Consider the following 25,566-nt stretch of genomic DNA (forward strand, 5'->3'; position numbering starts at 1 on the left):
CTTCAATCCCGTATGCATCAATTTCTATGCTAGGTTGAAGCTTCTGTCATTCTTGCCCTCCAATACATAGTCCTATCAACATACAACTAACCCTATGGTGTGATCCACGCGCGCGCTCATATGATGGGCACCAAAGGACAGCAACATAACCACAAGCAAATTAAATCAATAATAGCAATTCATCAACCACCGATAGGACAACGAAGATCTACTCAGACATCATAGGATGGCAACACATCATTGGATAATAATATGAAGCATAAAGCACCATGTTCAAGTAGAGGGTACAATGGGTTGCAGGAGAGTGGACCGCTATAGATAGAGGGGGGAAGCTGATGGAGATGTTGGTGAAGATGGCGGAGGTGTTGGTGAAGATCGCGGTGATGATGATGGCCCCCGACGGCGTTCCGGCGCCACCGGAAGCGAGGGGGGAGAGAGCCCCCCTCCTTCTTCTTCCTTGACCTTCTCCCTAGATGGGAGAAGGGTTTCCCCTCTGGTCCATGGTCTCCATGTCATGGGAGGGGCGAGAGCCCCTTCGAGATTGGATCTGTCTCTCTGTCTCTCTCTGTTTCTGCGTTCTCCTTTCTGCCCTTTCGCCGTTTCGTATATATATGGAGATTCGTAACTCCGATTGGATTGAAACCTTCGCCGCGATTTTTTTTCCTGAAAATTAGCTTTCTTGCGGCCAAAGAAGAGCAGCAACCGCCTTACGGGTGGCCCACGAGGGTCAGGGGCGCGCCCCTGCCTCGTGGCCACCTCGGCCACCGTCTCGCGTTGATTCTTCTTCCCATATTCTCCAAATATTCCAAAAATATTCTCCGTCCGTTTTATCCCGTTTGGACTCCGTTTGATATGGGGTTTCTGCGAAACATAAAACATGCAACAAACAGGAACTGGCACTGGGCATTGGATCAATATGTTAGTCCCAAAAAAAGTATAAAAAGTTGCCAAAGGTATATGAAAGTTGTATAATATTGGCATGGAACAATCAAAAATTATAGATACGACGGAGACGTATCAGCATCCCCAAGCTTAATTCCTGCTCGTCCTCGAGTAGGTAAATGATAAAAATATATCTTGATGTGGAATACTACCTAGCATAATCTTGATGGCATGAATATTAAGACACAGTGATTCAAAGCAATAGTCTATCATTTGACATAAAAACAATAATACTTCAAGCATACCAACCAAGAAATTATGTCTTATCGAAATAACATAGCCAAAGAAAGCTCATCCCTACAAATCATATAGTCTGGCTATGCTCCATCTTCACCACACAAAGCATTCAAATCATGCACAACCCCGATGACAAGCCGAGCAATTGGTTCATACTTTTTAACGCACTTCAGCCTTTTCAACCCTCACGCAATACATGAGCGCAAGCCATCGATATAGCACTATAGGTGGAATAGCATATGATGATAGGGGTTTGTGTGGAGAAGACAAAAAAGGAGAAAGTCTCACATCGATGCGGCTAATCAACGGGCTATGGAGATGCCCATCAATTGATGTCAATGTGAGGAGTAGGGATTGCCATGCAACGGATGCACTAAGAGCTATAAATGTATGAAAGCTCAAACTGGAAACTAAGTGGGTGTGCATCAAACTTGCTTGCTCATGAAGACCTCGGGCATTTGAGGAAGCCCGTCATCGGAATATACAAGCCAAGTTCTATAATGAAAATTCCCACTAGTATATGAAAGTGATAACTCAAGAGACTCTCTATATGAAGAACATGGTGCTACACTGAAGCACAAGTGTGGTAAAAGGATAGTAACATTGCCCCTTCTCTCTTTTTCTCTCATTTTTTGTTTTTTGTTTTTTTTGTTTTTTTTTGTTTTCTCTTTTTTTTCTTTTTTTTGTGGGCTTCTTTGGCCTCTTTTTTTTTATTTGGGCTTCTTTGGCCTTTTTTATTTTGATAACCTCACATGGGACAATGTTCTAATAATGATGATCATCACACTTTTATTTACTTATGACTCAATATTACAACTCAATGTCTAGAACAAAGTATGACTCTATATGAATGCCTCCGGCGGTGTACCAGGATGTGCAATGATCTAGCAAAGCAATGACATCTAAAAATGGACAAGCCATGAAAACATCATGCTAGCTATCTTACGATCATGCAAAGCAATATGACAATAAATTCTCAAGTCATGTATATGATGATGATGGAAGTTGCATGGAAATATATCTCGGAATGTCTATGGAAATGCCATAATAGGTAGGTATGGTGGCTGTTTTGAGGAAGATATAAGGAGGCTTATGTGTGAAAGAGCGTATCGTATCACGGGGTTTGGATGCACCGACAAAGTTTGCACCAACTCTCAAGGTGAGAAAGGGCAATGGACGGTACCGAAGAGGCTAGCAATGATGAAAGGGTGAGAGTGCGTATAATCCATGGACTCACATTAGTAATAAAGAACTCATATACTTATTGCAAAAGTTTATTAGCCCTCGAAGCAAATTACTACTATGCATGCCCCTAGGGGGATAGATTGGTAGGAAAAGACCATCGCTCGTCCCCGACCGCCACTCATAAGGAAAGCAATCAAAGAACACCTCATGCTCCGACTTCGTTACATAACGGTTCACCATACGTGCATGCTACGGGACTTGCAAACCTCAACACAAGTATTTCTCAATTTCACAATTACTCAACTAGCATGACTCTAATATCACCATCTTTATATCGCAAAACTATTGCAAGGAATCAAACACATCATATTCAGTGATCTATAAGTTTTATGTAGGATTTTATGACTAACCATGTGAATGACAATTCCTGTCATCTCTCTAAATAGATATAAGTGAAGCAAGAGAGTTTTAATTATTTCTACAAAAGATATGCCCACGCTCTAACGAATATAAGTGAAGCAAAAGAGCATTCTACAAATGGCGGTGTTCTATGTGAAGAGAAACAGGCAATCCAAACTTCAAAAGATATAAGTGAAGCACATGAAGCATTCTATAAAGCCATACTCAAAAGACATAAGTGAAGTGCAAAGAGCATTCTATAAATCAACCAAGGACTATCTCATACCAGCATGGTGCATAAAAGAAAAAGAAAACTAAATGCAAAAGAAGCTCCAAGATTGCACATATCACATGAACGAAACGAATCCGAAAACATACCGATACTTGTTGAAGAAAGAGGGGATGCCTTCCGGGGCATCCCCAAGCTTAGACGCTGAGTCTCCTTGAATATTTACTTGGGGTGCCTTGGGCATCCCCAAGCTTGAGCTCTTGCCTCTCCTTCTTCTCCTCACATCGAGACATCCTCGATCATCGAACACTTCATCCACACAAAACTTCAACAGAAAACTTGGTAAGATCCGTTAGTATAATAAAGAAAATCACTACTCTAAGTACTGTTGTAAACCAATTCATATTTTGTTTTTGCATTGTGTCTACTGTAATATAACTTTTTCGTGACTTAATCCACTGATAGGAATTGATAGTTTCATCAAAGCAAGCAAATTATGCATCAAAAACAGAATCTGTCTAAAACAGAACAGTCTGTAATAATCTGAACATTCACCATACTTATGATACTTGAAAAATTCTGCCAAAATTAGGAAAAATAAACAATTTGTATAGAAAGACAGTGCAAAAAGAATCAAAACCATTTGACGTTCCAGTAAAAAAATTAAAAATCGCGCACTACAGCCAAAGTTTCTGTCCTGCACCGTACAAACCAACAAGCATTGTAAACATCCTAAAGACAAACCTTGGCACATTATTTTTATAATACAATATAATTGTACAAGGGGATAATTATTTTTGTTGAAAAGTTTCTGTAATTAAGATTCACAAAGTTTCCATGGGCCTGAACAAGTTTAAGGACGTCCCCCACTTTCACAATGCTCGTCTATCTCACTTTCACTTTTCTTTTTGAAAAGTTTTGGGTTCCCCTCTTTATTTTTTTTGTTTTTAAACTATATAAAAGCACTCAACGGAAATAAATGACTCTCTAAAACTTCCGGGTTGTCTCCCTGGCAGCGCTTTCTTTAAAGCCATTAAGCTAGGCATATAGTGCTCAAGTAGTGAATCCACCCGGATCCCAAGGTATATCAAAGCCAATTTTAATTAACAATGGTTTGTGATTTAGTAGTGAGCACAAAGTAACATATATCATGTAATAACGAAGTCTAACTCTCTTCCTATGCATCGGCATGTCATAAAAGAACAATTCATGCACACAAAGTAAAGGCCAATGCATAGTATAAACAGTTTCTTGCAATTTTATCGTGTTGGAAACATAGAGAGGTGGAGATATAGTTCCTCTCTCATAATAATTGCAAGTAGGAGCAGAAAGCACATGCATATTATATTCATCAAAATCATCATGTGCAACGGTAAAAGGCAACCCATCAATATAATCCTTAATAAGGGCAAACTTCTCCGATATAGTGTAGTCGGGAGAATTCAAAAAGATAATAGGACTATCATGTGTGGGTGCAATAGAAACAATTTCATGTTTAACATAAGGAACTATAGCAAGTTCATCTCCATAAGCATAATTCATATTGGCATCTTGGGCACAAGCATAGCAAGCATCATCAAAAAGGGATATTTCAAGAGAATCAACGGGATCATAATAGTTATCATAGCAATCATCCTTCGGTAAGTACGAAGGGAAATTAAACAATGTATGAGTTGAAGAGTTACTATCATTAGAAGGTGGGCACGGGTAGCTAATCCGCTCTTCCTCCTTTTGTTCTTCGCTCTCCTCATCATCTTTTTCATCCAATGAGCTCATAGTTTCATCAATTTCTTCTTCCATACACTACAGGAAACAGCTATTTTGCCGTCTGCCACGGCGGACGGCAAAGGCTCGAACGGCGGACGGCAAAGGCCTTTGCCGTCAGCCGCAGACGGCAAAAGGCTCCGGCAAAGTAGGCTACGGTAAACAGGTCCTTTGCCGTCTGCTTTTTATGGCGGACGGCAAAGAGGAGGGACGGCAAAAATACTGGACGTCCGCCAGCGTTAGTCCGTTAGGCGGCTAACGGCGGCCTTTGCCGTCCGCCAGCGGACGACAAATTTGAGCGCCTCTTTGCCGCCCGCCTGTTGACGTCAGCAATGCGTCAGCGCCCGCGGGCGGTCAAGCGGTGGCGTGCGCAGGCGGGCGTCGGGCGGTGGCGTGTGAATCGGCGCCGGCGCAGTGAGACGTCCCGTCGGCGGCGGCGGTCCGCCCGCGCACGCCGACGCCTGGCCTCCTGCGCCCTTGACAGCTCGGCATTAATCGCCGGCGCCGATTCGCACGCCGCCGCCTGGCCTTCTGCGCCGGCTGGCCCAGCATTGATCACCGGCACCCACCCCGCCCACCACGCCTATAAAAAGCGCCTCGCCCCGCCGTGGCTCTCACACCGCCCCTCGCCTTCGCTCTCCTTCTCCCCCTGCCGCCGGCATCGCCCCTCTTGCGCCCTACCTCTCCCTCTCGCCGGCGATGGCCCGCTCCACCTTGACCCTCGAGGAGGCGGAGGAGCTCGCCCACTTCGTCATCCCCGCCGCTCCCGACGTGCGCCTCCCGGCGAGGTGGCGCCTGAGCGTCGACGGCGTGCCGGTGGCGCCGGTGCCCGAGGTCGGCACCCACCTCTTCGCCCGCGCCGTCGGCCTGTACAGGGCGCGCCTCTCGCCGGAGGAACTCGCCGACCCCCAGTACGCCCCCAACAACCCCGGCTGGGCGGACCGCCTCGCCGACGACCACCTGCGCCACCTCCACGCGTACGCCGGCCCGCGCCCGCCGACGAAACACAACCGCGCGCGGCGGCATCAGCTCTGGGACGGGCGCACCTTCGAGGAGGTCGTCGCGCCGTACCGCGTGCAGGCGGCCGCCGGCGCTGTGCCCGCTCCACCGGCGTCGCGCCGTACCGCGTGCAGGCGGCCGCCGGCGCCGCGTTGGCCCCTCGACGGTGACCGCGGCGCTGACCGCCTCGACAGTGGCGACCGTCGCACACGCGCGCGGGACGGCGCCGGGTCGTCCAGCTGCGCCCCTCCGCCAGAGCCGGCGCCGCAACCTGAGCCGCCGTTGCTGGCCGAGTACAGGCGGCTGGCGGCGGAGGCCGGTGACCCGGAGGACATGCCGGGCTACCTGACGGCGATCCGGGAGTCAGAGAACGCGCCGATGCTGCCACCCCTCGTGCAGGAGTACATGCAGCTCGCCCCGGTCGCCGTCCACCCAGAGGACCCGCCGGACTTCCCCGGCTACCACGCTGCTGTGGCCGACTCGATGGTTGCGCCGGTGGTGGACCTGGACGATAGCAGCAGCGACAACGGCGACGACAGCGACGGGCTCTACGACGAGATGGACTTTGGCGGTGTCGAGGAAGAGTAGTTTAGTTTAGGTTATTTTCGAAATAACGTTTAGTAATGTTTAATTATTTTCCTAATGTTGTTTAGTTTAGTCAAGTTTAATTTCTAGTATTATGTAAAATATTTATGAAAACTATGATGAAATATCGAGTGTGTTTGCGTGGTTTTAAATTATTGTTTGCAAATTGAATTTTCGAATTAATACTATTATGTTTGCAAAAAAAGTTTGAAAATTAGGATAGAAAATAAAAAAGAAAAAAAGAGGACAGCTAAATAATATTAGCAAAATAGAATGAAAATAAATTTTAAAAACAGAAATGAGTTAAACTTAGAAATAAAAAAATTCTAAAAATTAGGAAAGGAAATAAAAAAGTAAACAAAGGTGGACAATAAATAATAGTATCAAAAACAATGAAATTGTTCTCTTAAAAAAATTAAAACAGAAGTAATGTTGAATTGAAAAAATTATAAAAATGAAACAAAATAAATAAAAATGAAGCATTAAAATATTAAATAATATTAGGAAAATAGATAGAATGAAAATAAACTCATTTTCGAACGGGGCCTTTGCTCCTACCCGAACGGTGTCCGGAGAACGAGGTCGATTTTTTGACATCTTCAGAATGGCCAGAATGGGCTTCAGGCTCGGGGTCGGGGTCTCGGGGTCGGGGTGTCGGGTCGGGGTGCCGTCTCGGGGTCGGGGTGTCGGGTCGGGGTCGGGGTGTCGGGGTCGGGGTTGGGGTCGGGGTGTCGTGTCGGGGTGCCGGGTCGGGGTCGGGGTGCCGTGTCGGGTCGGGTTTTTTCCCTCTTTTTTCCTTTTCTTCTTCTTCCTATTCTTCCTCTTCTTCTTTTTTCTTCTCCTCCTCCTCTTCTTCTTCTTCCTTTCCTTTTTCCTCTTCTTCTTCTCCTCCTCTCCTCTTTTTTCTTCTTCTTCTTCCTCTTCTTCTTTTTTCTTCTCCTCCTCCTCCTCTTCTTCTTCCTTTCCTTTTTCCTCTTCTTCTTCTCCTCCTCTCCTCTTTTTTCTTCTTCTTCTTCCTCTTCTTCTTTTTTCTTCTCCTCCTCCTCTTCTTCTTCTTCCTTTCCTTTTTCCTCTTCTTCTTCTCCTCCTCTCCTCTTTTTTCTTCTTCTTCCTCTTCTTCTTTTTTCTCCTCCTCCTCCTCCTCTTCTTCTTCTTCCTTTCCTTTTTCCTCTTCTTCTTCTCCTCCTCTCCTCTTTTTTCTTCTTCTTCTTCCTCTTCTTCTTTTTTCTTCTCCTCCTCCTCTTCTTCTTCTTCCTTTCCTTTTTCCTCTTCTTCTTCTCCTCCTCTCCTCTTTTTTCTTCTTCTTCTTCCTCTTCTTCTTTTTTCTCCTCCTCCTCCTCTTCTTCTTCTTCCTTTCCTTTTTCCTCTTCTTCTTCTCCTCCTCTCCTCTTTTTTCTTCTTCTTCTTCTTTCCTCAAACTAAACTAAACCTAAAACTAAACCTAAAACTAAAACTAAACCTAAAACTACAACTAAAACTAAATCTAAACTAAAACTAAAACTAAAAAGGAAAAAAACAGAAAAAAAAACAGAAAAAAACAGAAAAAAGGGGGCTCACCTGGGGGGTGGAGGAGGCCGGTGAAGGAGGGGGCGGGGCGGTGGAGGAGGCGGCCTGGGGCGGCGGGGGGTGGGCCTGGGGCGGTGGGGCGCGGGGCGGGGGGGCCGGGGCGGGGGGGGCGACGGGGCGGTGGGGGCGACGGGGCCCCGGGGCGGCGGCGACGGGGCGCGGGGCGGCGGGGGGCCGGGGCGGGGGGGCGACAGGGCGGTGGGGGCGACGGGGCGGCGGCGGCGGCGGGGTGGGAGGAGAGAAACGGCGAGGGAGAGAAGAAGTGAGTAACGGGCGGGGGGTACGGGCCGTTAGGTAGTGAGCTCTTTGCCGTCCGCTTTTTTGCCTCTTTGCCGTCTGCTAGCGGACGGCAAAGAGGTGGCCCGTTAAGTTTTTCCCAAACGGGCAGGGGGTGGGGGCCACCTCACTCTTTGCCGTCCGCCAGCGGACGACAAAGATTCTTTGCCGTCTGCTGGCGGACGGCAAAGAGCTGGCAGATGGCAAAGAGCTTCTTTGCCGTCTGCCCTTTCTTTGCCGTCTGCTTTTGGGTAGCTGATGGCAAAGAGCTTCTTTGCCATCAGCTAGCAGACGGCAAAGAACTGGCAGATGGCAAATTAGCTGATTCCAGTAGTGATAGACTCCTGCAAAATATTAGTCTCTTCTTGGATAGCGGAGACTTTCTCAATAAATGCATCAATATCGGAATTGAATTCATAATTGGCATAGCAATATTTAAGGATAGCATTCAGGTCTATAAACAGCATCATAAAGATTTTCAAACTCTTTGAACATAGATTCAATTTCATAAGCACCTATAAAAGCAACAAATTCTTCTATTTGTTCCACATCATAGTAATCATATATACCTCTAGCATAAGAAGCCAAGGTTTCATTATCATTAAATTTGCATGAAAATGGAAGGTGTGGAGCCTTCATCCTAGAGCAACAAGTATAATCATATCTCAAGCATACTTGCCGAGCATGCCACTTCAACATATAAATTGGATCCCATAATAGTTTCCCTTTTTTAGTCAAGCGATAATCCCTAAAGTATTCACGTTGGTCCAACGTGTCTCCCATTACATAATTGAATGAGGTTTTCTCAGGATTATCAAAGTGGTACATAATATTTTCACATAATGATCACTGAGGGTTTTAGGAGGTTCCCATCTCCATGGGTAGCAAGTACACCTATTTTTTTTGGTATTTCGTGTTCCATATACATAACTAAAGATAGAGAACAACTAAGAACAGCAAATAAAAATTACTTAGTGATAAAGCAAACAAGCACACACGAGAATATTCACCCCACGCTATTGCTCCCCGGCAACGGCGCCAGAAAAAGGTCTTGATAACCCACAAGTATAGGGGATCAATTGTAGCCTCTTTCGATAAGTAAGAGTGTCGAACCCAACGAGGAGCTAAAGGTAGAACAAATATTCTCTCAAGTTCTATCGACCACTGATACAACTCTACGCACGCTTAACGTTCGCTTTACCTAGAACAAGTATGAAACTAGAAGTACTTTGTAGGTGTTTTTGGATAGGTTTGCAAGAATATAAAGAGCACGTAAATAAAAACTAGGGGCTGTTTAGATAAAGACACAATAGAGTAAATATAGTGAGTGTGGAAAAGTGGTGGTAGGAGTTGCGAAATTGTCCCTAAGCAATTGACTAGTTTACTAGACCGATAGCAAGTTTTATGTGGGAGAGGCCACTGCTAGCATGTCATCCCTGACTTGGAATTCTATGCACTTATGATTGGAACTATTAGCAAGCGTCCGCAACTACTAACGTTCATTAAGGTAAAACCCAACCATAGCATTAAGATATATTGGTCCCCCTTCAATCCCGTATGCATCAATTTTTATGCTAGGTTGAAGCTTCTGTCACTCTTGCCCTCCAATACATAGTCCTATCAACATACAACTAACCCTATGGTGTGATCCACGCGCGCGCTCATATGATGGGCACCAAAGGACAGCAACATAACCACAAGCAAATTAAATCAATCATAGCAATTCATCAACCACCGATAGGACAACGAAGATCTACTCAGACATCATAGGATGGCAACACATCATTGGATAATAATATGAAGCATAAAGCACCATGTTCAAGTAGAGGGTACAGCGGGTTGCGGGGGAGTGGACCCCTGTAGATAGAGGGGGGAAGGTGATGGAGATGTTGCTGAAGATGGCAGAGGTGTTGGTGAAGATCGCGGTGATGATGATGGCCCCCGACGGCGTTCCAGCGCCACCAAAAGCGAGGGGGAGAGAGCCCCCCTCCTTCTTCTTCTTCCTTGACCTTCTCCCTAGATGGGAGAAGGGTTTCCCCTCTGATCCATGGTCTCCATGGCGTGGGAGGGGCGAGAGCCCCTCCGAGATTGGATCTGTCTCTCTATCTCTCTCTGTTTCTGCGTTCTCCTTTCTACCCTTTCACCGGTTCGTATATATATGGAGATCCGTAACTCCGATTAGATTGAAACCTTCGACAAGATTTTTTCTTCTGAAAATTAGCTTTCTTGCGGCCATAGAAGAGCAGCAACCGCCTTACGGGTGGCCCACAAGGGTCAGGGGCGCGCCCAGGGGGCAGGCGCACCCCCTGCCTCGTGGCCACCTCGGGCACCGTCTCGCGTTGATTCTTCTTCCCATATTCTCCAAATATTCCAAAAATATTCTCCGTCTGTTTTTATCCCGTTTGGACTCCATTTGATATGGGGTTTCTGCGAAACATAAAACATGCAACAAACAGGAACTGACACTGGGCACTGGATCAATATGTTAGTCCCAAAAATAGTATAAAAAGTTGCCAAAAGTATAAAGTTGTATAATATTGGCATGGAACAATCAAAAATTATAGATACGACGGAGACGTATCAACTACTTCATATGGATCTCTTTGATCGCAATTCTTACAAGAGCCTTGGTGGTAACTCTTTCGGTTTGGTCATAGTTGATGATTTTTCCAGGTTTACGTGGGTGTTCTTTCTCGATGACAAATCGCAGGTACAAAAGATCTTCAAGAACTTCGCTAGGAAGGCCCAAATATCAGTTTGAAGTGAACATCAAGAAGGTTTGGAGCGAAAACAGAACATAGTTCAAGACCACAAATGTGGATACCATTCTGGACGAAGAAGGCATCTCACATGAGCTCTCGGCTACATACACACCTCAACAAAACGGAGTTGTTGAGAGGAAGAACCGTACCCTTATCGAGATGGCGAGAACAATTCTAGATGAATACAGGACACGAAGACACTTCTGGGTAGAAGCGGTTGAGATGGTTTGTCATGCTACAAATCGACTTTATGTTCACAAGCTTCTTGGTAAAACTGCGTATGAGCTACTCACTGGTTACAAGCCACAAGTTGGATACTTTTGAGTATTTGGCTCAAAGTGTTACATTCTTGAAAAGCATCGTCGTTCAAAATTTGCTCCTAAATCCCATGAAGGTTTCCTACTCGGTTGCACATGAAACTCTCACACTTCCGTGTCTACAACAACTTCACTCGAAAAGTTGAATAGACAGTGGATGTGAAGTTTGATGAATCTAACGGCTTGCAAGTTGAGCAATTACCAATTAATGTAGGAGACAAAGATCCTTTGGAAGCAACCCAAGATTTATCCATTGACAAGATTCGTCCCATGGAGGTGAAGGAGAGTACTTCATCCATTCAAGTGGAAGACTCAACTTCACATCAAGGTGAACCACAAGTTTACATGGAGGCATCCACAAGTGGAGCACGGAAAGAAGGAAATGAAGAAGTACAACAAGAAGATCCACCTAAACCTCCTTCTCCACCACCATAAGAGAACAACAACGCCAATTGTTGGGGAATGCAGTATTTCAAAAATTTCCTACAATCACGCAAAATCTATCTAGGAGATGCATAGCAACGAGACGGGAGAGTGTGTCCACGTACCCTCGTAGACCGAAAGCGGAAGCGTTTAGTAATGCGGTTGATGTAGTCGAACATCTTCACGATACAACCGATCCAAGTACCAAACGTACGGCACCTCCGTGTTCAGCACACGTTGAGCACGATGACGTCCCTCGAGCTCTTGATCCAGCTGAGGACAAGGGAGAGTTCCGTCAGCACGACGGCGTGGCAACAGTAATGATGATGTTACCGGCGCAGGGCTTCACCTAAGCACTACGACGGTATGACCGAGGTGGTAAACTGTGGAGGGGAGCACCGCAAACGGCTAAGAGATGTCTGTTATGCCTTTGGGGTGCCCCTGGCCACGTATATAAAGGAGGGAGGGAGAGAGGAGGCCGGCCAGGTTGGGCGCGCCGGGGGGGGTCCTACCTGGACTCCAAGTCCAAGTAGGATCCCCCCTTTTCCTTTCTTCCACTGGAGGGAAAGGAAGGAGTTGAGAAGGAGAAGGAAGGAGGGGGCTGCGCCCCCACCCCTAGTCCAATTCGGTTTGGGCAAGGGGAAGGCGCGCGCCACCTCGTGACCCTTCTTCCCTCTCTCCACTAAAGCCCACTAAGGCCCATTAACTTCCTCGGGGGTTCCGGTAACCCCTCGGTGTTGCGGAAAAATCCGGATCACTTGGAACCATTCGGATGTCCGAATATAACCTTCCAATATATGAATCTTTACCTCTCGACCATTTCGAGACTCCTCGTCATGTCCGTGATCTCATCCGGGACTCCGAAAAACTTTGGTCATCAAATCACATAACTCATAATACAAATCGTCATCGAACGTTAAGTGTGCGGACCCTACGGGTTCGAGAACTATGTAGACATGACCGAGACACATCTCCAGTCAATAACCAATAACGAAACCTGGATGCTCATATTGGCTCCTACATATTCTATGAAGATCTTTATCGGTCAAACCGCACAACAACATACGTCATTCCCTTTGTCATCGGTATGTTACTTGCCCGAGATTCGATCGTCGGTATCATCATACCTATTTCAATCTCGTTACCGGCAAGTCTCTCTACTCATTTCGTAATGCATCATCCTGTAACTAACTCATTAGTCACATTGCTTGCAATGCTTATAGTGATGTGCATTACCGAGAGGGCCCAGAGATACCTCTTCGATACCCGGAGTGACAAATCCTAATCTCGATCTATGCCAACTCAATAAACACCATCGGAGACACCTGTAGAGCGTCTTTATAATCACCCAATTATGTTGTGACGTTTGATAGCACACAAAGTGTTCCTCCGGTATTCGGGAGTTGCATAATCTCATTGTCAGAGGAATTTGTATAAGTCATGAAGAAAGAAATAACTATAAAACTGAATGATCAACATGCTAAGCTAACGGATGGGTCTTGTCCATCACATCATTCTCCCAATGATGTGATCCCGTTCATCAAATGACAACACATGTCTATGGTTAGGAAACTTAACCATCTTTGATTAACGAGCTAGTCAAGTAGAGGCATACTAGGGACATTCTATTTTGTCTATGTATTCACACATGTACTAAGTTTCCGGTTAATACAATTCTAGCATGAATAATAAACATTTATCATGATATAAGCAAATATAAATAACAACTTTATTATTGCCTCTAGGGCATATTTCCTTCACCAATGACAACGGAGATGATGACGAGGAGGAGGAAGCGCCATCACAACCCAAGCAAACGCTACCTCGAGGTAGAGCAAGGATTGACAAGAATCATCTCGTCGAACAAATTCTTGGCGACATCAAAACTGGAAGAATCACTCTCTCTAAATCCCATTTAGCTAACTTTTGTGAGGATTACTCATTCATCTCTATTGTTGACCTTACGAAGGTTGATGGAGCCCTCGAAGACCCCGATTGGGTGAATGCTATGCATGAAGAACTACAGAACTTCGAGAGGAACCAAGTATGGACATTGGTTGAGAAGCCCAAGGATGAACAAAGAGTCATTGGAACCAAATGGGGGTTTCGTAACAAGCAAGATGAAGATGGAGAAGTCATACGCAATAAGGCTCGTCTTGTGGCTCAAGGATACACATAAGTCAAATGTATGGACTATGGTGAGACCTATGCCCATGTTGCTAGACTTGAGTCCATTCGCATTGTACTTGCTTATGCTAATCACTATGATATCACCCTCTATCAAATGGCTTTAAAAGTGCTTTCTTAAATGGTGAAATTGAGGAGGAAGTTTATGTTAAACAACCTCCTGGCTTCGTTAATCCCAAGAAACCAAAACATCTCTATAATCTTCATAAAGCTCTCTATGGTCTCAAACAAGCCCCTAGAGCATGGCATAAATGCTTGACAGAGTTTCTTCTTGAAAAAAGTTTTGAAATTGGGAAAAAAGATTCAACCTTATTTACTAAGAGAGTTAATGGAGAACTATTTGTGTGACAAATATATGTTGATGGTGTCATATTTGGATCTACTGACACTCTCTTTAGTGAAAATTTTGGAAGGTTGATGTCGGAAAAGTATGAGATGTCTAAGATGTGTGAACTCAAGTTCTTCCTTGGTTTTCAAATCAAGCAACCTAGGGAGGGTACATTTGTTTCTCAAACAAAGTATACTAAGGACTTATTCAAGAAGTTCAACATGCAAGAAAGCAAAGGTATGAAAACTCCCATGCTTATCACTGGACATCTTGACTTGACAAACATTGGTACAGTGAGGTGCTATACAAGCAGTTTTTAACCCCTTTCCGTGACGGTGTTCTGAACAGTCACCTAGTGAGTGACTACGATAGGAGGGGTCCTTCCCACACGACCAGAAACCGTCGTGGATATGCCCTCTTGGCACACACGCTCGGCAAAATGTGGTCGTGTGCGGCCGGCGAGCGATCAAATACGATTATACGTACAGTAGTGCTAAAAAATACAATTATACAGGCAAAATCATTTCCTGTCGTAAGTACATCCCACATAGTCAGTCCCTGCTAAACGTTTCCGTTCGTATATACATCCCATGCAGTCGCTCCAAGGAAAACCTTTCCGTTCGCAGGTATATCACACACAATTTTCCCTGTTAAACCGTTTGTGATAGCGTTGCCATTGCACATGATATGAACAATTTTATCGTTTGCGTTATTGAATGCATCACACACAGTGTGTAGAAGAAACTGTGTGGCAAAGGCTGTCCATCACACACAGTTTTTATGTGGTAAGCATTTCCACAAGGTGGCCTAACGCAAATAGTTTTCAAGAGGATGTCGTGTGTGATTGTTCATTGATCCAACACGGTTTATTCCTAGAAACGGTGTGCGTTGCCTGAGGTCATTGCCCATGGTATTTTCTCACACCGTTTGTAATAGAAAAACCCAATTAGCAGGCTAATTGGCCATTAACAGGCTAATTGCCCTATTATTAATAATCCATTTATTAATCTAATTGACATTCATATTAAGCACATAATATATTTCATTTCCATGTTAAGGAAGCAGGATTTCATAATTGAAATACATCAGAATACAACATCATATAGCTTCAGCACTCAGCTACCCCATTACACAACTGCACCAGCACCAAGTTTCACATGAAACATCTAGAACCTTTCGAAATTAGCATCATAGACGGTACATAGACAGATGCATCTCATCTGGAGATCTGCTGAAGCGGAAGGCAAATATTGAGCCTTCATTGATGTTGAACGTCTTTGCAACTTTAGGCCATTGCCTGTGGATGATTGACCGTCCATCTTTCGTCCTCTTCAGGAACACTTCAATATTGAACCGTGGGTGTTTTATGAAAATCTTCCTCGCCTCCTAACCATAGAGGTGGTTTGAGAGGTAACCATAAGTGAACTGCTTTGGAAAGGCCTGAAAACAAGGATGTGCATAAATATCTTCTCTATAATGGAAATTGGGCAAAGGAATAAAAAAGGCAAGGTATAATAGTTAGTACCATCCTGTAGTGAACTGGTGTCTTCTTCGTTGTGCAGACAAAGATCTTGTTGTTTTTTGTCGCTAATTTCTTTATCCTAACAATCTTTTTGAGTTTCTTGACTTGACTGATATTCATGGACAACTCATTTCCCCATATGCAAAAAGGGTCGAACAGTGGGTCAAAACCTCTGACAGCAGGACCTACATGTGCAAGACCAAATTGTTAAAAACCTAAATATTAGAATGGTTCCTGCAATTGCACACTAATGTGCTATTAGACAACGGACCATGCACGTGCTAACCTTGACTGTAAACCTTAGTGCTTCCCATTGTTTCCCTGCAACACATATAAGGTAGTTAGTCATCAGGTTAAGCGAGGCACTAGTACAACGAGCTCCTAAACAAATGGTTTTAACCCCTTTCCATGACGACATTTGGAACCGTCGCCAAGTGAGTGTGGGCGATAGGGGGGTCCTTCCCACACGACCCAGAAACCGTCGGGGATATGCCCTCCTGGCACACACGTTCGGCAAAATGAGGTCGTGTGCGACCGGCGAGCGCTCAAATACGGAAATACATACAGTAGAGCTAAAAAATACAATTATACGGCAAAATTGTTTCCGGTCGCAAGTACATCCCACACAGTCAGTCCTTGCTAAACGTTTTCGTTCGTATATACATCCCACACAGTCGCTCCAAGGAAAACGTTTGCGTTATTGAATATATCACACATGGTCCATGGAAGAAACTGTGTGGCAAAGGTTGTCCATCACACATAGTTTTCATGTGGTAAACGTTTGCGCAAGGTGGCCTAACGCAAACAGTTTTCAAGAGAAAGTCGTGTGTGATTGTTCATTGATCCAACATGGTTTATTCCTAGAAACTGTGTGCGTTGCCTGAGATCATCGCCCACGGTATTTTTTCAACAACCGTTTGCAATAGCAAAACCCAATTAGCAGGCTAATTCGCCATTAGCAGGCTAATTATCCGATTATTCATAATCCATTTATTAATCTAATTGACATTTTGTAAGCACACAATATATTTCATTTTCATAATTGAAATACATCAGAGTACAACATCATATAGCTTCAGCACTCAGCTACCCCATTACACAACTACACCAGGACCAAGTTTCACATGCAACATCTATAACCTTTCGAAATTAACATCATAGACGGTACATAGACAGATGTATCTCATCGGGAAAACTGTTGAAGCAGAAGGCGAATATTGAGCCTTCATTGATGTTGAAGGTCTTTGTAACTTTAGGCCAGTGCCTGTGGATGATTGACCGTCCATCCTTCGTCCTCTTCAGGAACACTTCAATATTGAACCGTGGGTGTTGTATAAATACCTTCCTCGCCTCCTGACCATACAGGTGGTTTGAGAGGTAATCATCAGTGAACTGCTTTGGAAAGGCCTGAAAACAAGTATGTGCATAAATATCTTCTCCATATTGGAAATGGGGCAAAGGAATAAAAAAGGCAAGGTATAATAGATAGTACCATCCTGTAGTGAACTGATGTCTTCTTCATTGTGCAGACAAAGATCTTGTTCTTTTTGTCGCTAATTTCTTTATCCTAACAATCTTTCTGAGTTTCTTGACTTGACTGATATTCATGGACAACTCATTTCCCCATATGCAAAAAGGGTCGAACAGTGGGTCAAAACCTCTGACAACAGGACCTACATGTGCAAGACCAAATTGTTAAAAACCTAAATATTAGAATGGTTCCTGCAATTGCACAATAATGTGCTATTAGACAACGAACCATGCAGGTGCTAACCTCGATTTGTAAACCTCAGTGCTTCCGATTGTTTCCCTGCAACACATATAAGGTAGTTAGTCATCAGGTTAAGTAAGGGTTCGCATGCTATCAGTAAAATATGTTGATGAAAAATAATCACATTGCAGATTCATCAGATTAATTCAAGCCACACGGAAAACCCATTTATCCAAACCAATCATGATTAAGAACTAGGAAATATATCACTGGTATATGTTTCTCATGTATTAAGTGCATCCAAATTCGATTTATTTCTCACATGCACAACAATACAAAATTCTACCCACGACAATTGGACATCGCATTGCAGAATTGAACCAAGTAGTTAACTAAACACCACAACAAATGAACCAAACATTAACTGAGCACCACATTGCACAATATAACATACTCCTAATAGAAGATCAGACAGTTAACCAAACAGTTAACTACAGCCAATTGTAGCAATTGTATTTGTTTCTCATGTATTTACTACAGCCAAATTCAATTTATTCCTCACATGTCATACAATAACAGAATGCACCCACAATTTTGTAAAGATAAATTTGATTTATTTCTCACATGGAAGACGATACAAAATTGCAGCCTGTAGAATTGAACATCACATTTGCAGAATTGAACCAAACAATTAACTGAAGATGACAACTAATTAACAAAACAGTTAATAAGTGAGCACCACACTGCATGACATATAGAACATATACACTAGAGCAATAGATTGCATGGTAAAATTAGATAGCACAATTCACTAGAATTTGTGAAGTAAAGGCAGGAGCAGCTCACGCAACGGGTAAACCGAGCATGCTTAACCGACATAGCTAGCAAATGGCAAGGTGCTCCTTCAAGATCTGGGGGTCGGCACGAATGGCAGCCATCGCGACCTCATCCGCGCGTGCGGCCGCATTTACTTCTCCACTGCCAAATGCTCCTTGAGGTCCTGGCTATACTGCGCGCACCATGGCTTAGGTCGGCGCTTATTTGGTGGAGGGGTCGGTGATTTGGGTGGAGGGTGTCGCGCTCGCGTCGGCGGTCGGGGCATGTGGGATGTGGAAGGAGGAGGAGGATGGGGGTCGGGTGTGGATTACCTGCCTGGGTAGGCGAGGCCGAGGAGCGTGAAGGAGGGTCGCCGGCGAGGAGGCGGCGGTGCTGCAAGCAAGGAGTGAAGGTTTCAACTTGGAAAGGAAGGCGGAAAGAGGGGAAATGTGGCTTTTGGTAAGGGGGAGGGGCGGGGAGGTAGATATTTTCGCGGAAGCCGAAAATTTGGAATCGCTTCAGCCAAAAAACTGGCGCGCAAAGTGTCATCAGACACGGTCCCTTATTCAGAATTGTGTACGATATGTGAACATCACAAACAATTCAGATAGCTTAACCCGTGTGTGTTGAGTTTGAACGTCAAAAATTTTTGTTCGAATTTCCCTAGTTACAGTGGTCATCCACGTCATTGCATAATTTGGGTACACAAAGGAGACTAACTTCTTAATCGAGCAAGTTCAGCAATTAAACATAGCTAGCTGACCTAAGCATTACTCTAACAAATTAAAGACTGGCGCTCTTAATTAAACAAAACAAAGAGTACTACTATGGCTGGTGCTCGTCGATCTTCGCCGCCGCCTCCATGTCCAGCTCGCGCCCGACGGTCTCCTAGGGAAGGGGCTCCATGGCATCAATTGCACCATACTTGGCAAGCATCTCGGCATCCGCGTCCGCCATACCTTTGGAATAGGCCGCCACGAGCTGGGCATGGGCGGCCACGATCTGGGCTCTGGTGGGCTCCATCGTGGGAAGGTATGTTGCGCAGGAACGAACGGCTGCTCGAACTCTCTCGGCGATTGCCAGCTCTTCGGCCGTGGGTTGCCGACCGTTGTCGGAGAAGCTTCGTTCGATTTGTGCGGTGACCGCCACGAGCTGGGTGTGGACGGCCTCGACATGGTAGTGGGCGGCCTCCAGCAGGGCTAAGGCCGCCGCTATGGAACGGACAGCTGCTGTGCCGCTCTCGCCAATTGCTATCCCCGAGGCAGATGCTGTTGCCACCGCCTGAGAAGCAACAACGGCCGTTTGGGCTGCCTTGGCCACCCGGACGCAGACTGCGGTCGCCCTCACGAAGCTTGTTAGCACGCGCCTGATAGCTGTGGCCATGCTCTCACCGGAGTGGGCCGCCGAAGTTGCCCTCACGACGTGGGTCCACGTCCCCATCTTTCACCGGCGACGAATGAATAGTGAAATGATATTTGGGGAGTGAGCTAGTGTGCTTGACACGCCGGCTGTGGACTGTAGCCGACGCACCTTCTCTAATAATCCATGGGCGTACTATACACCGACAGTGCTCCAAGATATTTTGTGCTGCATCTCACACGGTTGGTGATAATAAACTGTGTGCGGTCTACTTGATTTATCGTCTTGATCATTTGAATTACGTAATGGGGTCACAGCTACAAAGGATGGTGTTTGAATTGTTAGAACTTTTATCTGGAGTGAACATGCAACTATAGGTGTGTCGTCAAAATAATTGGAATTATTCAGGGTTCGTTTGTACATTTTTATACATTAACTGGGTTTTCCAGGCATTTTATGCGCATAATTAAAATTTGAACTACATGCACATGCTCCAATGCATATAAACTTATTGAAAAAATCAAATATGTGTCCTTGGTTGCATGCTTAGGTCCCATGCAAGAAATGAGAATGGATTTCAAACACCCTGCCACCGTCACTTGGCCACAAAAATGGAGATACCTGGTTTTTAAATTCTAGTAAATCCAAAACTTGTCTGAAATTCAAGAAACTTGGCATGCTATCATGTAGCTGTTGGGGAACGTAGTAATTTCAAAAATTTCCTACGCACACGCAAGATCATGGTGATGCATAGCAACGAGAGGGGAGAGTGTGTCCACGTACCCTCGTAGACCGAAAGAGGAAGCGTTAGCACAACGCGGTTGATGTAGTCGTACGTCTTCACGATCCGACCGATCAAGTACCGAACGCACGACACCTCCGAGTTATGCACACGTTCAGCTCGATGATGTCCTTCGAACTCCGATCCAGCCGAGTGTTGAGGGAGAGTTTCGTCAGCACGACGGCGTGGTGACGATGATGATGTTCTACCGACGCAGGTCTTCGCCTAAGCACCGCTACGATATTATCGAGGTGGATTATGGTGGAGGGGGGCACCGCACACGGCTAAGAGATCAAGAGATCAATTGTTGTTCCTCTGGGGTGCCCCCTGCCCCCGTATATAAAGGAGCAAGGGAGGAGGAGGCCGGCCCTAGGAGGGGCGCACCAAGGGAGTAGGATTCCTACTCCTAGTTGGAGTAGGTTTCCTCCTTTCCTAGTCCAACTAGGAGAAGGGGGGAAAGGGAGGAATGGGAGAAGGAAGGGAGAGGGGGCCGTGCCCCAAACCCTTGTCCAATTCGGGCTGGGCTTGGGAGGGGTGCGCGTCACATCCTGGCTGCTGCCTCTCCTTCCCACTAAGGCCCATTAAGGCCCAATACTTCTTTCCCGTATTCCCGTAACTCCCCGGTACTCCAAAAAATACCCGAATCACTCGGAACCTTCTCCGATGTCCGAATATAGTCGTCCAATATATCGATCTTTACGTCTCGACCATTTCGAGACTCCTCGTCATGTCTCCGATCTCATCCGGGACTCCGAACTACCTTCGGTACATCAAAACTCATAAACTCATAACATAACCGTCATCGAAACTTTAAGCGTGCGGAACCTACGGGTTCGAGAACAATGTAGACATGACCGAGACACGTCTACGCTCAATAACCAATAGCGGAACCTGGATGCTCATATTGGCTCCCACATATTCTACGAAGATCTTTATCGGTCAAACCGCATAACAACATACGTTGTTCCCTTTGTCATCGGTATGTTACTTGCCCGAGATTCGATCGTCGGTATCTCAATACCTAGTTCAATCTCGTTACCGGCAAGTCTCTTTACTCGTTCCGTAATACATCATCCCGCAACTAACTCATTAGTCACAATGCTTGCAAGGCTTATAGTGATGTGCATTACCGAGAGGGCCCAGAGATACCTCTCCGACAATCGGAGTGACAAATCCTAATCTCGAAATACGCCAACCCAACAAGTACCTTCGGAGACACCTGTAGAGCACCTTTATAATCACCCAGTTACGTTGTGACGTTTGGTAGCACACAAAGTGTTCCTCCGGTAAACGGGAGTTGCATAATCTCATAGTCATAGGAACATGTATAAGTCATGAAGAAAGCAATAGCAACATACTAAACGATCAAGTGCTAAGCTAACGGAATGGGTCAAGTCAATCACATCATTCTCCTAATGATGTGATCCCGTTAATCAAATGACAACTCATGTCCATGGCTAGGAAACTCAACCATCTTTGATCAACGAGCTAGTCAAGTAGAGGCATACTAGTGACACTCTTTTTGTCTATGTTTTCACACATGTATTACTTTTCCGGTTAATACAATTCTAGCATGAATAATAAACATTTATCATGAGAATAAGGAAATAAATAATAACTTTATTATTGCCTCTAGGGCATATTTCCTTCAGTCTCCCACTTGAACTAGAGTCAATAATCTAGTTCACATCGCCATGTGAATTAACATCAATAGTTCACATCTTTATGTGGTTAACACTCATAGTTCACATCGACATGTGACCAACACCCAAAGGGTTTACTAGAGTTAGTAATCTAGTTCACATCGCTATGTGATTAACACCCAAAGAGTATTAAGGTGTGATCATGTTTTGCTTGTGAGATAATTTTAGTCAACGGGTCTGTCACATTCAGATTCGTATGTATTTTGCAAATTTTTATGTCTACAATGCTCTGCACGGAGCTACTCTAGATAATTGCTCCCACTTTCAATATGTACCTAGACCGAGACTTAGAGTCATCTAGATTAGTGTCAAAACTTGCATCGACGTAACCCTTTACGATGAACCTTTTGTCACTTCCATAATCGAGAAACATATCCTTATTCCACTAAGGATAATTTTGACCGTTGTCCAGTGATCTACTCCTAGATCACTATTGTACTCCCTTGCCAAACTCAGTGGTAGGGTATGCAATAGATCTGGTACACAGCATGGCATACTTTATAGAACCTATGGCTGAGGCATAGGGAATGACTTTCATTCTCTTTCTATCTTCTGCCGTGGTCGGGCTTTGAGTCTTACTCAATTTCACACCTTGTAACCCAGGCAAGAAACTCTTTCTTTGACTGTTCCATTTTGAACTACTTCAAAATCTTGTTAAGGTATGTACTCATTGAAAAAACTTATCAAGCGTCATGATCTATCTCTATAGATCTTGATTCTCAATATGTAAGCAGCTTCACTGAGGTCCTTCTTTGAAAAACTCCTTTCAAATACTCCTTTATGCTTTGCAGAATAATTCTACATTATTTCCGATCAACAATATGTCATTCACATATACTTATCAGAAATGATGTAGTGCTCCCACTCACTTTCTTGTAAATACAGGCTTCACCGCAAGTCTGTATAAAACTATATGCTTTGATCAACTTATCAAAGCGTATATTCCAACTCCGAGATGCTTGCACCAGTCCATAGATGGATTGCTGGAGCTTGCATATTCTTTAGCACCTTTAGGATTGACAAAACCTTTTGGTTGCATCATATACAACTCTTCTTTAAGAAATCCATTAAGGAATGTAGTTTCGACATCCATTTGCCAGATTTCATAAAATGTGCCAATTTGCTAACATGATTCAGACAGACTTAAGCATCGCTACGAGTGAGAAAATCTCATCATAGTCAACACCTTGAACTTTGTCAAAAACCTTTTTCCGACAAGTCTAGCTTTGTAGATAGTAACACTACTATCAGCGTCCGTCTTCCTCTTGAAGATCCATTTAGTTTCTATGGCTTGCCGATCACCGGGCAAGTCAACCAAAGTCCACACTTTGTTCTCATACATGGATCCCATCTCAGATTTCATGGCCTCAAGCCATTTTGCGGAATCTGGGCTCATCATCGCTTCCTCATAGTTTGTAGGTTCGTCATGGTAAAGTAACATGACATCCAGAACAGGATTACCGTACCACTCTGGTGCGGATTTCATTCTGGTTGACCTACGAGGTTCGGTAGTAACTTGATCTGAAGTTACATGATCATCATCACTAGCTTCCTCACTAATTGGTGTAGGAGTCACAGGAACAGATTTCTGTGATGAACTACTTTCCAATAAGGGAGCAGGTACAGTTACCTCATCAAGTTCTATTTTCCTCCCACTCACTTCTTTCGAGAGAAACTCCTTCTCTAGAAAGATTCCAAATTTAGCTACAAAAGTCATGCCTTCGGATCTGTGATAGAAGGTGTACCCAACAGTCTCTTTTGGGTATCCTATGAAGACACGTTTCTCCGATTTGGGTTTGAGCTTATCAGGATGAATTTTTTTCACATAAGCATTGCAACCCCAAACTTTAAGAAACGACAACTTTGGTTTCTTGCCAAAACACAGTTCATATGGTGTCGTCTCAACGGATTTAGATGGTGCCGTTTTAACGTGAATGCGGCTGTCTCTAATGCATAACCCCAAAACAATAGTGGTAAATCGGTAAGAGACATCATAGATTGTACTATATTCAATAAAGTACGGTTATGACGTTAGGACACACCATTATGCTGTGGTGTTCCAGGTGGCATGAGTTTGTGAAACTATTCCACATTGTTTTAATTGAAGGCCAAACTCGTAACTCAAATATTTTACATCTGCGATCATATCGTAGAAACTTTTATTTTTGTTACGATGATTCTCCACTTCACTCTGAAATTCTTTGAACTTTTCAAATGTTTTAGACTTGTGTTTCATCAAGTAGATATACCCATATCTGTTCAAATCATCTGTGAAGGTCAGAAAATAACGATACCCATCGCGAGCCTCAACAGTCATCGGATCGCATACATCAGTATGTATTATTTCCAATAAGTCAGTTGCTCGCTCCATTGTTCCGGAGAACGGAGTCTTAGTCATCTTGCCCATAAGGCATGGTTCGCAAGCATCAAGTGATTCATAAACAAGTGATTCCAAAAAGCCCATCAGCATGGAGTTTCTTCATGCGCTTTACGCCAATATGACCTAAACGGCAGTGCCACAAATAAGTTGCACTATCATTATTAACTTTGCATCTTTTGGATTCAATATTATGAATATGTGTATCACTACGATCGAGATCCAACGAACCATTTTCATTGGGTGTGTAACCATATAACGTTTTATTCATGTAAACAGAACAACAATTATTCTCTGACTTTAATGAATAACTGTATTGCAATAAACATGATCAAATCATATTCATGCTCAACGCAAACACCAAATAACACTTATTTAGGTTCAACACTTATCCCGAAAGTATAGGGAGTGTGCGATGATGATCATATCAATCTTGGAACCACTTCAAACTCACATCGTCACTTCATCCTTAACTAGTTTCTGTTCATTATGCAACTCCTGTTTCGAGTTACTACTTTTTAGCAACTGAACCAGTATCAAATACCGAGGGGTTGCTACGAATACTAGTAAAATACACATCAATAATCAGTATATCAAATATACCTTTGTTCACTTTGCCATCCTTCTTATCCACCAAATACTTGGGGTAGTTCCGCTTCCAGTGACCAGTTCCTTTGCAGTAGAAGCACTCAGTCTCAGGCTTAGGTCCAGACTTGGGCTTCTTCACTTGAGCAGCAACTTGCTTGCCGTTCTTCTTGAAGTTCCCCTTCTTCCCTTTGCCCTTTTCTTGAAACTAGTGGTCTTGTTAACCATCAACACTTGATGCTCTTTTCTTGATTTCTTCCTTCGCCAATCTCAGCATCGCGAAGAGCTCGGGAATTACTTTCGTCATCCCTTGCATATTATAGTTCATCACGAAGTTCTATTAACTTGGTGATAGTGACTAGAGAACTCTGTCAATCACTATCTTATCTGGAATATTAACTCCCACTTGATTCAAGTGATTGTAGTACTCAGACATTCTGAGCACATGCTCACCAGCTGAGCAATTCTCCTCCATCTTGTAGGCAAAATATTGTCAAAGGTCTCATACCTCTC

Source organism: Triticum aestivum, chromosome 7D, assembly GCF_018294505.1.
Source record: "Triticum aestivum cultivar Chinese Spring chromosome 7D, IWGSC CS RefSeq v2.1, whole genome shotgun sequence".
NCBI classification, from domain to species: domain Eukaryota; kingdom Viridiplantae; phylum Streptophyta; class Magnoliopsida; order Poales; family Poaceae; genus Triticum; species Triticum aestivum.